Here is a 17,607-nt window from a genome sequence, read left to right as displayed (position 1 = left end):
ACAAAAACCTGCTTTGTCAGGTCAGGGCACTAAGGCCAAGAGAATGCCAGTGACTTCTCCAAGAGCAGACAGAACCTTAGCATGAGAGCTGACTACAACGCTGGTCTCTGAACTCTCCACATGTTCCCAGTTGCAGCACATTAGAGGCTTTAGAAGGCCTTCCCAGTACTCAGTCAACAAACACTTATCAAGCAGAAACTGTGTGCCTGTCTCTATAGCAAGTTCAATGACGGAGGAGAGCTGGAGGCAGCCGGATCTCTGTTCTCTCCACAAGAGGACCCACAAATCACCAATGACGACCACAACAATGAGAGCTGGGCACGGCAGGCAAAGAATCAGGTGCCTGATTATGGGGCCTATGAAAAGTGCTCTAGACATGAGGCAGACCAGGTCCCTGCAGGGTGGAACAGTCAGAAAGGCCCCTGAAAGAGATGGCACCAAGTCTGGAGAGGCAGAAAAGAGGGGGAAACAGTGTGGTTACTGAACAGGAGGCAGGCCTGAGGCCACCTGTGTGTGTGTGTGGGGGGGTGGTGGTGAGGTGCCCATGCAATGGAGTAGGGCGGGGGCAGCGATGAGTCTAGGAAAGTAGGCTGTGCCCCCACTGGGGGGCTGGTCTCTGTCCTGTGGACACAAGGGAAGGCTGTCCATCACCATGGACACTGTGGGATTGCCATTTGGCTCTCCAGTGCCTGGCCTGCTCCCAGCATCCCACCCTGCCCCCGTCCTCCCCTCCTTCACCTGGGGTTGGCCGATTTCATCTGGAAGTGACAATAGACCCAGGTTGTCTGTGGGGTCTTTGTGCCTTACTGCTCAGCTGTAATCTTTCCCATCCAACACAGGCGCCTTTCCCTTCCCTGGCATTTGTCAGAAAGATGGGACAGAGTCCCAGAGCCCTGTGGGGAGGCTGGGCCAGAGCAGGCCTCTTGCTGCCCATCGATTCGCACTGCTTCTGCCAGCTGCCTGAACGTGTTTGCCGGACACCGTGGGGCTGTGTTTGGCTTCTGATAATGAAGTAATGTTCTCGCTGAGGAAAGGATGAAGTCTGCTAATTAGCTCAGCTGCCTCCTTCGAGGACAAATTCTTTACTGTTGGGCTCCTGGGGCTGACTGAGTGTGGGGGCTCTGCGGGGGGTCAGGAGGGTGGGCTGTCTACCTTGAGGACAGAGGGTAGGACAAGAGGGGCCAGGCAGGCAGGGCCCACACAGAGGACATTTTCCAGGAATGCTGTCTCTTTGGCCTTTGGGTCCCCCAGCAGGGCCTTCCTGGTCAGGGTCAGTGTGGGGGAAGGAAAGGCCTTGGATCAGATGGATCTGGGGTCCATCCAACCCCAGCTCTGCCACTTGCAGGTCTTGTGACCTTGGGCAAGTCACTGCTGACCTCTCTGGGTTTTGAGTCGATTCCTCTGAAGAAGGGCCCAGGGTTGCGCCGTGGTGTGAGAGGGTGGCTGTTCCGCCTCAGGGAAAAGATGGAGAATACTGGATGCACAGCAGGGACTTAGGGAGTGTTGGTGGCCTCACAGTTCACCGCCTGGGGCCATGCCCTTGCTTTGGTGTTGTCTTAGACCTTGTTCATCCTGGACATGTGTACCCTCCTCCCAGCTATCTGATTGCTTGAAAGATGAGGTCTTCTTGTACTTTTCCCAGGGCTTAGGAGACAGTGGTGCTGGTTAACTGGCTGAATTCAAAGGCTGAAGGTTTTGAAGTGCCCTCTCCCTTAGAGTGGGCTTCCCCAGTGTCTCAGAGGTAAAGAATCTGCCTGCCAATGCAGGAGATGCGGGTTCGATTCCTGGGTCGGGAAGATGCCCTGGAGAAGGAAATGGCAACCCACTCCAGTATTGTTGCCTGGGAAACCCCATGGACAAAGGAGCCTGGAAGGCTATATATAGTTCATGGGGTCACAGAGTTGGAAATGACTTTGCAGCTAAATAGCAATAACACATTTAGAGTCCAGGCCTGGGGCTGGGGTCCTCCCACAGCCCCAGGGGAAGGAGTTAAAGATCAGACCAAGTGGGCAGAGGGGAGGGGTCTGGGATGGGGAGGCCAAAAGAATTGCTCCCTCCCCCTAGAAGTCCTCCAGGGATCAGCTGGAAATCTTCCTTCCCTGTGTGATCCTCTGTACATAGACTTTCACTGTACTTCTCCCAGGGCATCTTCACCACCCCTACTATTAGAGGTCTTATAATTTGTCCCATCTCTATGAGGCTTTCTCTAAGTTCTTACATATTCATGACTGATCAGCTCCACAGGTGTGATGAGAGCCCTAACAGCAGTACTCGTAGTAATAATGGTAATCCTAAAAGCATTTAGAAGTATAACTTGAGAAGTGGTACAGACAAGCTCACACCTGGTAAGTCAGTTCAGGCTGACAATCATAATGATGTTCCCACTTTGTGCTCTGCCTCTTTCCCTGGACACAGGATGGTGGGACACCCTCCCACCCTCGAGGAGTTCTCAGTGGGAAGAATCGCCCCTCTCGGTGCATCCCCATCCCACCTAACCTCCTCCTGGCCCGACTCAGGTGGCATCTGCCCCTTCCCCATCACCTGGCCTGGTCTCTGGCTCTGGGCTTTCTTCAGGATGGGCTCCACAAGAACAGAGGGTCTGGTCTTGTTGGCTGAAATATTACCAGCACTTACCCAGTCCTGCCATGTAGTAGGTGTTCAACTAATATTTGATTAATGAAGGAATGAGTGTCATTGTTTGGATTAAGTGAGATCATGCATGTTAAGTACTTGGCTTTCAACAGGTATTTATTGAATGAAAAATATGTCTTTGGCTGGAACAAAGGAGGCGAATGGTGTTAGGTGTCTGGCTCATAGTAGGCTCAGCACGTGGGAATAGTGGTAAGCGGTAGTTTCCTTGGATGGACTGGAAGCAGGGCCAGGGAGACGGGTGAGGAAGAGGGGCAAGCCCCGGAACTCCAAAGAAGAGGCGGCAGTGAGGAGGAGGCTGGTTGGCAGCTGGGGACCTGACACCCACTCAGTGTGGAGCTGCGGCCTGGAGAATGTGCGTGTGTGCACGAGTGTTGGCGGGTGTGTGTGTGTAAAACAAATAACTGGAAAATGAATTTAATTATAAGGCACTTTTAATAGCTATTTTTATTTAATCCTGCTAATTCTGTGTCTCATGTAGCCCAACTGTAATTCTATTCTTCTTACTCATTTGCCAGTGAGACTGCAGAGAGAGGGGAGAGGGAGTCTGCCGCACAGGAGGCAGCAGGCGTCCTCCCACCACAGGTTGGCTAGGCCAGCTGTTGACCCTGAGGGCAGGGAGGAAGGGGTGACTAGCAAGGTTGTCCCAAGGAGGATCTGGGAAACAGCACCAACTCTGTCACCAGGGCAGTTAGTCCATCTGATGATGTCAATTCAGCACCTGGGGTGGGTGAGGGTCAAGGAGCAATGGAGAGTCAGGTATCAATAGATCCAGGTTCAAATCAAAGTTAAGCCATGCACCTTCAGCTCAGAGAGACTCACTTTCTCCATCTGTAAAGACGGCATAATACGAGGGGCTATTTGGAGGATTAAATGAAATAGAGCAAGCCTGCCCCACAGCTTGGTGCTTACTTAATGCTGTTCCTGTCTCTTCCTTACTCTCCTCAACAACCCCCAAGCTAGTTATTTTTCTGTGTTTCAACCTCTCTGACTGCTCCCAGACAGCCCTCAACTCATTAGCAGAGAGAAAGTGATTAATTAACTCAAGAGCCAATAAGTGGCTGGGGTCCTGCCCCTTTTTTTCAGAAGACCCCTTGGTGATGGCGGGGAGGCCTGGGAAATGGGGTGGGTTGATGGTGGTCTTGTGGGAGAACCTCCGGGGCACTGAAGTGGCCTCACTAGGCAGCAACAAGGAGGCCTATGAAGTGACTGTGGGAAGGGACAGAGACGAGCCATTCCTAAGGAGGGACCCCTGCCTGGCTGGCATATGTCTGGAGTTAGAGACCCTTCCCTGCTGCGGGCCCTGTTCAGCTGCAGCCAGCAGCCGTCACTGAGCCTTTTTTTGCCTCTGGGCCGTGAGGCCAGGTGTGGGAGAACTGGGTGGGAGGAAGAGCTGCAGGGAGACTTGCCCAGAGAGCGACAGGGTTGTGGAGGGGTGCTCACCGGAGCCTCACCCAGGGGATGGTGTTATGCTTGTTTCTTGGCAGGGCTTCCTGTGGTCAGGAAAGGCAGGGGCCTCAGAAGAGCCCTGTACTGGGCCAGGCAGGTGATGGTGGGCCCAGACCTCCCTCCAGGACCACTGCAGGAATTGGACTGCGGCTGTGGCAGGGTCCCAGCCCTCCTGGCTCTGCTGACTGGGCCTGAGCCCTCCTCTAGAGGCAGCCATTTCAGGGTTCCAGGACTTCCAGGGCTCTGCAGGAATCCAGGTGGGTGGCTCCACGTGGAGGCAGAGGGGCTCCCCCTAGGGCCTGGGCTTCTTTCAGATCTTCTTCCAGGGAATCCCTACAGTGATGTTGCAAAGAGGGTGTGACTCGCTCCATTTTATGGATAGGGAGACTGAGGTCCAGGAAGGTTAAGAGATATGATTAGCATTTAGGTCATCTGATTCCAAGGACAGTTCCTTTTCCTCAGTGGCAAACTGGTGGCCCCAGGGGTGAGGGGAGGGGATGTCCAGAGGGTGGGATACTGTGGAAAGTACTGCCTCACTAGGAGAACTCAGAGTGCCTGTCCTAGGATTTGATTCCGAGTTTTCCCACCCCCAGGGGCCCAGTGGAGCTCTGCCCTGAAGCCCCACAGGGCTGATGGTGCTGGGCAGCAGCTCATCTTGCGAGGGGGAGGCTCAGGGAGGCAACCACAGCCCCTCTCTGGATCATATGGAAGGAGGAAGCTTGGCTCTGGGTTCAAACCCTCACCCATAGGCTGAGTGACCTCTGACCAGCCACTTGGCCCCCGAGTCTCAGGGTCGTCTCCAACATCAGGCACACAGTAGGTTCCCCCATGCTTCCCCCTCCTTCTGCCCACTTTCTGCGCTGACGCGTGGAGGTGGATAATGACTGAGGGTGTGATTTCTCTCCAAGATATTTTCACTTTAATAGGAGACTTTTATGCCTCTGAACCCCAAAGGAACGATGTTTCCCTTTAATGGTGACATTCAGGCGTGGTGGCAGCTGCGGGAAGATGCTGGGGTGGGGGCTTGCCTGGTTCCTGTGTCATCGCATGCAGCTCGTTCTCCGGCCCTTCTCTGCCCCCACCCGCTTCCCTGAGGTTCCCTCTGCTCTGTTCATGGCAGGTCAGCATCTCATTAATTTGATTGAGGGATTTGTTCCGAGCACACTTGCCCATCAGTTTGGTGAAAGCCCGGCCTGGGAATTGGCAGACATTCTGCTGCAGCCAGGGCCAGGCTGACCTCTGTTCTTCTAGGAAGTAAGGGGTCACCAGCCCAAGAATAATTAACAGGCGCACAGCAGGAGTGATTAACCTGGGGAGGGAACCTGAAGGTCTGGTGCTTGGGAGGAGTCTCCAGGGATGGATCTTACCTGGTCATGAATCCGGACCTTTAGGACCTGCCTGTTCTCCGACCTGGACTCACTGTGAACCACTCAGTCCCACTGGGAGCGATCACGAGCCCTGGGCGCCTGCCACGGTGTGGCCATCTTGTTGCAGCTAGAGAGGGGAACAGAGGAACAGAAGGATCCAGGATTAGTGTTCTGGAGGAGCCCTGCGCCTGGGGATGGGGGCAAACTCAGCAGAACTTAAAGGCAGGAAGGGTTTGGAGAGGCCCCTGGAGAGTAGAGTCTAAGGGAGTGGCCACATGGGCTTTGGCTGGAGGCCTGGGTTCTAGTCTAGGTTCTGCATTTGGCTTCATATGTGATCTTGGGTGAGTTGCTGCTCTCTCTGAGCCTCAGTTTTTCAGTCTGTGCAATGGGAGTTTTGGTCTGGACCAGCTAATCTCTGCACCTCTCCTGTACCCTCCATCCCTGATTCTAGGAGAGCTTAGGGAAAGGGCTGAGCCTGAGGGTTGGGGATGAGGGTGGTCCCAGAGCACAAGGAGCTGGAGAGGGGTGGGAGGCAGATGTATGTGCTGCCATCCACTGCGGCTGGCACATTCATTAAGCATCTCTAAGACGGATACACCCCCCAGTTCACCTGGCGCGCGGGTCTCAGGATTTATTTCTTACTGAATGGTGTCATCCATCACGTTGGCTTTGCTGCCAGCGAGCGCGGCGTCTTGCCTGAGTTTCCTGCAGGGTAGGGTGCCTTGTTATCCTCCAGGCAGGGCTCGCCTCCCCACCGGCCGTGCTGCTACACCTGATGGCCCTTTCCTCATGGCCCAGGGGCAGTTCTACCCTCTAGGTCTGCTTTAGTCCTCAACTAGACTGCAGGTTCAAGGTGCTCCAAAGGATGCTGGGCAATCTGGGCTGGCTTCTTGGAGGCGGTAGCAGTACTGACTCTGGACGGGAGAAAATAGCTGAGCAGGAGTTGGATAGGTGGAGAGACAAGTAGGTGCTTTCAGCCTTGGGGTTGGGTGAGGGATGGGAGACCACGGCATGAAGTGGAGGAGGTCCCTCACTCACACTCATGTTCCTTATGAAGGGTCCCCAGGAGAGTTACTGACTGACTTATCCTGACCCAGTTCTTATAATCTGCTCTTTCAAACTCAGGTACCCTATGTCCTCAGGTGTCTCAGGAACCATTAGGTGACCCTACATTGGTCTCCATTCACACAGTATCTGCACAACTTCTCTGTGTCTTGGTTTCCTCCAAGAAAAGGGGGATAATGATAGTACCTACTTCGTAGTGTTATTGTACTGATTAAATGAGTTTATACATGTAAAGGGGCTTCCCAGGTGGCGCTAGTGGTAAAGAACCCACCTGCCAATGCACAAGACATAAGAGATGCAGGTTTAATCTCTAGGAAGATCCCCTCGAGGAAGGCATGGCAACCCACACCAGTATTCTTGCATGGAGAATCCCCATGGACAGAGGAGCCTGGTGGGCTACTGGTCCATCGTGTCACAAAGAGTCAGACACGACTGAAACGACTGAGCACACACATGCACGCAGGCGTGTAAAGTCATAGAACAAACCTGAGCACGTTGTAACTTAAATAAAAGTTAGCTGCCATTGTTTTTGTTACTGAGGCTCAGAGAGAGTGGGGGACTTGCCCGTGGACATGGCTCATGATGAAGGTCCAGGATTCAGACCAAGGCCTGTTTAATTCCAAACCTCTGCTCTCACTCTACTCTGGGCTTTCCTGGTGTCTCACAGACGTGTCTGGTGTGCACCCAGTGTTGAGATCTCCCAGGAGGTGTTGGACCAGCCAGTCGACAACACATTCACTTCCCTTTCAAGGACATTGTCTGTCTTACTCACTGAGGACCCTCAGGGCCTGGTGCATAACAGGTGCTCAAGAAATACTTGTTGATTGTCTGGCTGCATAAATAGAAGCAGAGTGGGCCCCCACCTGCTCCTGGAGCCTACAGTGCTCACCGCCTGAGCTCCTCAGATCCCACCTTTCCTGCTTGGTTGGGAGGGAACGACCCCCACCCCCAGGCTCACAGAAGCACTCCCTCCAGCTGGCCCCCTGCCTTGCTGCTTCCCTCCCCCAGCAGCAGCCTGGGGTTTTTTTTCTTCTACTCTGCCCCCCACCTACAGTCACCGCAAATCTTCAGTCTCCCTCCTGCCTCCCTCTGTCCTCCCCACTTACTTGTTACAAAGAGAGTAACTCCTGAAGTTGATGCCTTTGCCTCTGCTTTTATATTGAACTATAATTTGGCTATCTGAAGGGAGAGAGAAAAGAGAATCATCTCCCACCCTGTGCCTGGAGTAGCCTGTCTGCAGAAGGATTGGAGAAGACCCTGCCAACCCATTTTAGGCTGGGGCTCCTTAGGCAGGGCACAGGGCACAGGCCTGACCCAGGAAGCCTCGGCTCTGCCCGCACCCCGTCATCTGTGCCCTTTCAGCCCCTCAACTCCACCTTGGGGTATTGGGGTCATGTGCCCCCTTTCACAGAGAAGATGTGAAAGGTGCTGTCTGTCTGCTCCCCAGTTCCTGGGCTCCCCACTAGCCCTCTCTCACTACCCTGTGGGCCCTGGTGAAGGTGATGGTCGTGGGTGCAAATGATGAGAGAAGGAGCCCAGAGAGGATTAGGGGTTGCCCAAATTCCCCAATGAGACCCCTCCTAGCCAGGGAGGCTGGCAGGGAGGTTGGGGAAGTTCCAGGGACAGCCAGGTCACCAAGGAGAGGTGGCCTAGGTGTCCTGTCTGTGCACTGAGGGGTCTTTCTTCCATCTCCCACTGTGGCCCGCCCTTCTCATGAGTGTTGTGGGAGCCCATGAAAACAGGCTGGTGGGGAAGGCCAACCTCCGTTGTGCCTGGGACCGTGGGATCTGCATGGTCATATACTGACCCACACTCAGCCCCTGAGACTTCGTCCACCTGTAGCTGTCTTCTGCTCACCTGCTGTATTGGCAGCGTCCTTTCCTCCCCTCTCTGCCCCGGGTGAAACCGTGTGTGTGTCTCACGCTCCTTGGAGCGACTTGTCAACCTCTGCAGTTTGGTTCCCCTGCTTGCCTCGTGACCTCAGCTCTCTGATAGGCTGGATAAAAGTTATGATTCTGTGCATCACCTGGTTGTCTCTCATTGTTGGACTGGGAGCAAGATGCTGTGTCCTCAACTCAGCCTTGTTCTTCTCTCTGAAATGGGGATGCCCACACCCGCCTCGGAGGGCTGCTGAGAGGGAAGGTGAGCTGCTATGTCAGGCCCCGGCCCCCTACCCCATGGTGCCTCCTCAAGCCTGTTTGCTGTGACTCTGTTCCCCAGGGGCCCCGGGGAGTGGGTGCAGTGATGGGCAGGGGCAACTCTGGCTGGACTGGCCAGGAGCCCGTGGTCGGGGGACCAGCCTGGGCCTTCTCACCCCTCAGAGGCTTAGGAAAAAATGTTCAGCTCCACACATGCCCAACGGCAGGTTTTCTGGCCTGACCAGAGCTGGGCCTGGGAGGCTCAGACAGGTCAGTCAGCATCCCTGGAGCAGCCTCTCTGTTTTGGCCTCACATTTGCCAGTAACTGGCTGAGCCCCACTCCTCTGCTTGGATCAGCCTATGAGCTACTGGGCACAGATGGTGATGCCCAGTATTTCCATCCACCTGGCATTCAGGCTCTGCCCACTGAGTATGGCCCAAGCCTCTCTCTCCCCTTCCTCCCACCAGACTCTCTCCCCCTCTGTCTGAACCCTGATTCCTCTCAGCCCTGCTCCTCTCTGGGTTCAGCTGAGGTCTTGAAGCCTTGTGTTTGGACGTTCTGGGCGAGGCTTCCCTGGTCTGTGTGGAGACCAGGCTTCAGGTCCTAGCAGCAGGCTGGGCTGGTTACACCGAGCTTCCTATGCCTCCAGCCGGCCCTGATGCCCGCAGAGCCCGCAGCCCCAGGGGGCTGTGCTGGAGAAGCTGAGGCGGGAAGCCACTTGCCTGCAGAACCACAAGGTCAGGCTGGGCCGTTCCGTTTCTTCCTGGCAAGGGTGGGCCCTGGGGAGAGAGGCTGGCCACACTACCATCTGTGGGAGCTGTGGCCTGCCCCTCTTGGGTGGCCAGGCTTGGTTTCCGGGGCCGCCTGGGAGATGCGGGAGGAGCATGCAGTTTCAGGGGCCTTCTTGGGTAAGAGCTCTTCACCTCTACTGTGTCCCTGGGCCCAGGAGGCTGGGATCTCAGGGCCCCAAAGTGAAGGACAGAAAGCCTGAGACTGGCCAGGGTTTTTTCAGAACAGCCTCTCAGGGCAATATGGTAGGTGGGGAAGGGGATGTTTTTTCCAAGGTTCAGGCTGGAGTGGGCTGACTGTGTTCCCAGGAGCCTGGCCAAGCCAGAAACCCTGGGTGGGTCAAACAGACCTGCTGGAGATTCTTCCCTCGCCCGGGATGACCTGCTGCCTGCAGTGCCTTTCCTGACCCAGCTAACATCTCCTCAGAGAACCACTTTGGCTGTCTCTTTCCTCCCTAGCTCAGGTTTGGACTCTCCAGGCTCCCATCCCCCATCCACGGGCCACGTGGTGTGGTACCTGCCTGCCTACTGGTCTGTGAGCTCTTCTAATAGGGGTTGAGGCATCTCAGGTGGCGCTAGTGGTAAGGAACCCACCTGTCAATGCAGGAGACTTAAGAGACATGGGTTCGATCCCTGGGTTGGGAAGATCCCCTGAAGAAGGAAATGGCAACCCACTCCAGTATTCTTGCCTGGAGGATCCCATGGCCAGAGGAGCCTGCTGGGATGCAGCTCATAGAGTCTCAAAGAGTCGGACATGACTGAAGCGACTTAGCACGCACAGTACTAGAAATGGGTGCTGGTGGACCATGACTGCTTAAGGACCTTTGGACAGCATCCCACCTGCCTCTGTTGCTTTGTAGAAGCAGCTGCTCTCTGAGCCTCAGTTTCCCCTTTTCCATTGTGACTTCTTACGGGCTACAGCTTAGTGATCAGCCTAGGCTTTGGGGTGCCTGCCTCCTCGGGCCTTTCCTGAGCTGCTCTGTCTCTGCTGCCCTGGATCCTTGCCACCCGCCATGCCCCAGCTTCTATTGTCCACATCCTTCTTTATTCAGAGCCCTGATCCACCTCTTCAGGAAGCTCTCTCTGATGCCTTCCGCCATCACTGATCTGAGCCGGAACCTTCTGATGGTGTCCCAGTTGCTCCCTTCTACTGGCCACACACTGCCGGCTATGTATGGGGCTCTGGCTACACAGAGACTGCTCAGCATGACTCATGTGAACAGGGGGCCTGCAGAATCCAGTAGGCAGGGTGGGGAGGCACTGGTGTAGGAGCTCTGAGGGAGCAGAAATTCCTGCCCAGGGGCTGATGAGGCAACATTTGAGTACTTCCCTGGTGGTTCAGATGGTAAAGCGTCTGCCTACAATGTGGGAGACCCAGGTTCAATCCCTGGGTCGGGGAGATCTCCTGGAGAAGGGAATGGCAACCCACTCCAGTATTCTTCCCGCCATCCCCACCCTGCCCCCCAAACAGCGACTCAAATAAATATTTGGACTTCCCTGGTGGCTCAAATGGTAAAGCGTCTGTCTACAATGTGGGAGACCCGGGTTCGATCCCTGGGTTGGGAAGATCCCCTGGAGAAAGAAATGGCAATCCACTCCAGGACTGTTGCCTGGAAAATCCCATGGACAGAGGAGCCTGGTAGGCTACAGTCCATGAGGTCGCAAAGAGTCGGACACGACTGAGCGACTTCACTTTCACTTTGAAGGAGGAGGCTGGAGATGAGGGGAGTCTTGGGGTCAGAGTCCAGTTTAGAAAGGGACTTGAATGTCAGGTAAGGAATTATGGGATCTGGCCTCCCTTTGCAGGTAGAGAGCCCAGGGAAGAAGCCACCCCCCACCCCCAACATTGGGTCTGAGAGCAGACCCTCCTGATAATGCCTGGAACCCTCCACCCACACCCTCTGCTCTGTGGTCTTCTACTTGTCCTTAGATTTCTGCTCTAAGGATGCTATCTCAGGCAAGCCTCCCCTGACCTCTGTCTATGCTCTCAGAGTGCCCCCGCCCTGCCCCGCCCCAACTAGTGTGACCACTGATTGCTCACCAGGCTTTCGGGCCACTGAGGGCAGGAATCAGAAGGGATTGGTTGTCCCTCGGGTCCCCAGCTGCCAGTCCAATGCTCGGCACAGAGTAGGTGCTCAATAAATGTTGATTGACTGTGTGGACATATGTTGCAGCACAGAGCCAAGACTCCCAGGCAGGAGGGTGGGGTTGACTGGGGATGCAGAGCCATGGACCTCCAGTGAGGTGGGGCAAAACCTGGGTCCCAGCTGGAGCTGGGCTTCTTTTGTGCGTCTTTAGGCGGCTCTTTAAAGAGCCCTTTGCTGGAACAAAAGTCGTCTCTGGCAGCGCCTCAGTGGGAGGTCTGGGCCTCGAGGCTCCCTTTGGAAATGCTTTGCGAAGAGGTGGTCTGAGCCAACTTGTCACCCCCAGGCTGGCTGGTGACTCTGGGGAGTGGGGGCGGCCATGGGGGTGGGGCTGTGGGAGGCAGGGCCATTGGCCAATCCAGTCCTGACCTCAAAGAAATTATTTTTAAAACCTGCGAGAGAAAGGGGATATTTTTAACCTTTGTTCCATCAAGGCATCCCAAGGGAAAAAGAAGGGGGAAGGAGGCAGATGGAGAATTGGGAGAGGGGCATGAACAGAGGCAGGGGCTTCCAGGGGAGGATGAGCAGCCCCAGAGAACCCTGAGGATGAGCTTTTTTGTCCCCAGCCCTTTTAAATTTTTTAAAAGCTCCAAACAGCAAGAGGGACAGTGGAGTTCATTATATCGAGTTATCTCCTCCGTTTCAGGCAAAGATCAATCTTCCGAGTCTTGCAGCTCCGAGGGGGAAGAGAAGAGAAAGAAAACGGGAGGCGAAGGAAAAAAACTCCCTGGACCAATTTCCGCTGGCTAACACGATTACTTGGCTGCCTGGCAGCAGCGCCAGCTGTTGGCAGCCATCCTGGCCCCCCACCAGTCGCGCTCGGTTGCCGGCCGCCCCCCCAAGGCTCCCTCCTGAATGGGACAGGTTGGCAGGTGTGAGGGCCTCAGTTCCCCCCGGGGGCAGGGGCTGCTGGGCTTGGCATGCCAGGGAGGCCCCAGGCCCTGCTGCTCTCCAGCGTGCATCCGCCACTCCAGCTGGCTTTGTCTCAGCTTTGCGCCCACCTCCCTGCCTTTGCTCAGAGGGTCCTGCCCTGCCGGGTCTACCTTCTGGCTCCTTCCTGCTTCATATGGGAGCAGGCTGTGTAGGAAACAGAAGCACAGGCTTTGGAGTCAGATAGAGCTGCCTCTGCCCACTCATTCATTCATTCATCAGATATCTACTGAGTGCTCTGTGTCGAGTACCGCACATGGTAAGAGGTGGATGTAGAGGTGAGTAAGATGGATATGGTCCCTTCCTGCCTTACTGGGTTCATCTTATGATGAGGAGATGCATGAACAACAAGGAGTAAATCACAAGATAATGTTAGATAGGGATAAAGTCTGGGGCTTCCCTGGAGGCTCAGCGGTAAAGAATCTGCCTGCAATGCAGGAAACCTCAGTTTGATCCCTGGGTTGGGAAGATCCCCTGGAGGAGGGCATGGCAACCCACTGCAGTATTCTTGCCTGGAGAATCCCATGGACAGAGGAGCCTGGCAGGCTGCAGTCCATGGGGTTGCAAAGAGTCAGACATGACTGAAGCGACTAAACAGCAGCAGCAGGGATAAAGTCCATGAATGATGGGAGAGGTTGGGGTGGCTGGAGGTGACCAGGGAAGATAAAGGAGGTCCCATTTGAACAGAATGATAAGAAGGTCTGGGGAAATAGCATTCTGGGCAGAAGGAGCAGCGATGACAGAGTCCCCGAAGCTGGCTGGTGTGGGAGGGGGCCAGATTGTGGTTCAAGGTGAATTCTGAGCCGTGGTGGGCAGACTTTGAACATGCTGGACTTGATTCTCTCTGCCATGGAAACCCCTTGCATATGGCTGGAGAGCGAAGGATTCTGTCTGTACCATTATGTGGTTGCTGTGATAGTTTGGGACCAGGGTGGGATCAGGGAGCCCAGAGAGGCAAGAGGCTGCTGCAGTTATCCAGGCAAGGGCTGATGAGGGCAAGAGCAGAGGAACAGGGGAAGCAGGTAGGTTTGCGATGTGTTTCCGGGGTTGTACTGACCTGGTGTGTTGATGGCTTGGGTGTGGGGTGAGGCAGAGAGGAGTCAAGGCTTGAGGGAGATGTAATTTTGGGGATAAAAATTAAGAGTTCTGTTTTGGACAGGTCTCTTAGATGAGCAAGTGGAGATGACAAATAGGCCTGTGGATACACGCAGCTGGTGCTCAGGAGAGAGCTGGGGCTGGAGAGACTGGGGGCGTGGCTGGATTTAAAGCTACAGAGACCAGGTGAGAGCAGGGAATGTAGACAGGAGAGAGCAGAGAGCCCTGCCAGCCCCGGGGCTTTGGATGTTTGGAGGCAGTTTGGGTGAGAAGGGAGGAAAGCCTGGGAGCACAACCAGGAGAGGCTGAATCCTGGGAGCTCAGAGATAAAGTGTTTCCTGTCGGAGGAAGCAGTTAGCTGCATCAGGGTGACAGCCGGGTTTGGAAAAACGGAGGTTTCTGGGGACCTTGAGAAGAGCAGTTTTGTGGAGTGACAGAGTGGAAGCACAACTGGAGGAGAGTGAGGGAGAGCTGGAAGTGAGGGAGTGGAGGCTGAGATGCTGAGTAGGGACTGCTCGAGACCTTTGCTATAAATGGGAGCAGAAAGATGGAAGGGCTTGTGGGTCATGTGGGTTGAGGAACCTCTCTCCCTCTTGCCCTCTTTTTTTTCCTCCCTCTCTCTCTTCCTCCATTATATCAAAAAAAATCGATATGTTCTTTATCAGATGTGTGACCTTTGGCAAGAAAGTTAACCTCTCAGAGCCTCTGTTCCACATCTGCAAAATAGAAATGACAACCCAGATGTCACTGGATCTGGCAACTAGTGTGTACTCAATAAATGGGAATTGTTCTTCAGTAGGCACTCCCCTGGGGAAACAGTCAGCCTGGCGTTGGCATAGACATTTTTGGAGGACAATTTGGCAGTGTATCCAAATTTAAAATGTGTATACCCTGAGATCTCACCCCTGTGGTCCAGGGGTTAAGACTCCACACTTCCACTGCAGGGAGCGCGGATTTGATCCCTGATTGGGGAACTAAGAAATGCTCCCCCAACAAGAAAAAAGTAAGATGTGTACACCTTTTGACCTACTTTTTAGGAATGCATGTGTATAAAGAGACAGGCTTTTTCCTAGCTATGGAAATAAAAGATTAGAACCCCCTAATCACTCATCCTGGGAGGTCTGATTAAGTAGGTGAGAGTTTGCCCCTGAGTGGAGTTCCTCCATGTAGCACTGAACATGGAGGGTGGGGTGGGGCTCCGTTTGGAGCACGGACACTGGTGTTCATGTGCTCAGCCACTCCCTAGGCTGGACGTTCTTGGGCAGGTTACTCTGCAGTTTGGTTTTCTCCTCTACAAATTAGGCTAACAGTAGCACCCATCTCGGAGAAGGCAATGGCACCCCACTCCAGTACTCTTGCCTGGAAAATCCCACGAACGGAGGAGCCTGGTGGGCTGCAGTCCATGGGGTGGCTAAGAGTCGGACAAGGCTGAGCGACTTCACTTTCACTTTTCACTTTCATGCATTGGAGAAGGCAATGGCAACCCACTCCAGTGTTCTTGCCTGGAGAATCCCAGGGACTGGGGCGCCTGGTGGGCTGCCATCTATGGGGTTGCACGGAGTCGGACATGACTGAAGCGACTTGGCGGCAGCGGCAGCAGCAGCAGCGGCAGCACCCATCTTGGGGAGGGGAGTGTTAGGATAATTAAATGGGTTAATACATATATTGCTCAACCCAGTATCTGGCCCATAGTAGGTGCTCAGTGAATACAAGCAGTGATCATTATTATTATCTTTATATATAGATGGGGAAAGTTCTCCAAAATCTATTAAGTGAGGAACCTGATTATACACCAGCACAGAGCCTTTCCTGGTGTGTAACTGCGGGTTTGTTCTATATATAAACACTTGTGCACCTCTCAGTATGTCTGTGCAAATGCTTAGTGAAAATTTCACACCAGATGGGCAGTCAGGACCTCTGGAGATGTGGTTGTGAGTGAGAATATGTTTACCCCATAGGTATCTGTATTTGAAGGGCTTCCTTGGTGGCTCAGCGGTAAAGAATCCTGCAATGCATGAGATGTGGGTTCAATCCCTGGGTAGGGAAGATCCCCTAGAGAAGGAAATGGTAACCCACTCCAGTATTCTTGCCTGGGAAATCCCATGGACAGAGGAGCCTGGTGGGCTACAGTCCATGGGGTAGCAAAGAGTCGGACATGACTGAGCGACTAAACAACAGCAGCATCTGTATCTGAAGCTCTTTAACAAGAGAAAGCTTTCATGCAGGCACACCTCAGAGATACTGTGGGTTTGGTTCTAGACCCCCACGATAAAATTAATATTGCAGAAAAGTGAGTCACATGAAGTTTTTGGTCTCCCAGTGTACATAAAAGTTATGTTTACACTATATTACAGTCTATTAAGTAATAGCATTATGGCTGAAAAAAACCAGGTACATACCTTAATTAAAAAATAGTTCATTGCTAAAAAATTTTTAACCATCATCTGAGCCTTCAGTGAGTCATAATCTTTTTTTGCTAGTGGAGGGTTTCAACTATTGCAAGAATTACCAAAAAGTGACACAGAGGCATGAAGCAAGCAAATGCTGTTGGAAAAATGGTGCTGATAGACTCACTCAATGCAGGGTTGGCACAAACCTTTAATTTGTAAAAACAATAATTATGAAGTGCAATAAAACCAGGTATGCTTGTATTACTTGTATAGGAATAAGACTACAATATGTAACAAAAGGTAAATTAGGCCTTTCTCTCCTCCAGGGAGCCTTACATGACTGCACTGGCCCATAGCCCAAACCTAGTAGATCCATAAGCCACATTTCCTGCTGTGATCTATAAGCCACATTTCCTGCTGTGATCTACAAGCCACATTTCCACATTCCTTGAGTCAGCGGTGTGTACACATACATGTGGTCTCCTCGGTTAGCCTGTGAACTCCTTGAGGGTGTGCACTATGCACTTTGCAGGCCAAACACAACTAGACGAGCAGTTTTCAAAGTGTGATCCCCAAATGGCAGCATCAGCATCATCTGGGAGCTTCTTGGAAATGCTGATTCTCGGGCCCCATCCTGGACCTGCTGAAATCAGAAACTCTGGGGGTGGGGCCCAGCACATTGCGTTTTGACAAGCCCTCCAGGCAACTCTGATTCACCGACTGGTATTGATGGGGAAGTCAAGGCCCAGTGAGGGGAGTGGGCCTGCCCGGTGTTGTGGGGTGACAAAGCTGAGATGACCAGGTCAAGGTCCCACTTAGAGGTGAAAGAAAGGGCTTGGGTGCTCCCTCTGGCCACCACATCTGACCCCAGGAGGGAGAATCTGAGGCTCAATCCTGTGTGTCCAGGGGCCAGAGAACCCACAGGTACAGGTAGGAGGGGACAGCCGCTCTCTGCTTATGTGCGCGTCCCTCAGGGCCCACGTGCAGCTCGGGCCTGCAGCAGGAACCCCCTGGGATAACTCCGTCTCTCCTGAGGCCCCTCCCCGGGGCTGCAGCAGGGTGCTTGACTTACGGAAAAGGGTGTTCTTAACTCTGTGAGGTGAGTCTGGCACCCCTGGGGTGCCCAGTCTCCTGCTCCCTCTGTCCTGGGCTGTGGGCAGAGGCTTGGTGGGGTTGATCGCCAGATGGGTCCTATGGGTGAAGAGTCTGCAGGTCTCCATCTGACTGTGCTCTCACCCCTTCTCTGCTGTCTCTCTGCAGGTGTCCCTCTGAAGAGTCCCTGAGCCTGCTTGCACCCCCTAGAGGTAAGCAGTGGACGTCTGGGGTGGTGGGTGAGGAGAAGACCGGAGGGTGAAATGTGTGCGGGGCAGGTTCCAGGGGCCTCGTCTCCCTCTGCTTGGCTCTCTCTGCCATCTTTTCTTTCTTTCTTTCTCCTCTTCCGTCTCCCAGAGCCCCTGCCCTCCTCCAGCCATGACCCTGGGGGTACTTCTGAGTTGCAGAATGCAGAAGGGGTTTGGGATCGGCTCTCAGGGAAGAAAAGAGGAGAGTGGTTCCTAGGTCGGATGGGGTGAGGCTTACTGATGCTGGGGAG

At 53.9% G+C, this 17,607-nt stretch overlaps 1 long non-coding RNA gene across 1 annotated transcript in view; it reads left to right on the top strand.

Annotated features, from left to right (window-relative positions):
- Positions 1–17,321, top strand: part of LOC129633859 (uncharacterized) — an 86,419-nt gene extending 69,098 nt beyond the window's left edge. The window contains exon 3 of the long non-coding RNA XR_008705333.1: positions 17,277–17,321. This is a non-coding gene — a long non-coding RNA (uncharacterized LOC129633859). The remainder of the gene's footprint in view (positions 1–17,276) is intronic.
- The last annotated feature ends 286 nt before the right edge of the window (positions 17,322–17,607 follow it).

Source organism: Bubalus kerabau, chromosome 19, assembly GCF_029407905.1.
Source record: "Bubalus kerabau isolate K-KA32 ecotype Philippines breed swamp buffalo chromosome 19, PCC_UOA_SB_1v2, whole genome shotgun sequence".
Classification (NCBI taxonomy): Eukaryota; Metazoa; Chordata; class Mammalia; order Artiodactyla; family Bovidae; genus Bubalus; species Bubalus kerabau.
This window is presented reverse-complemented; position numbering and strand designations above follow the sequence as displayed.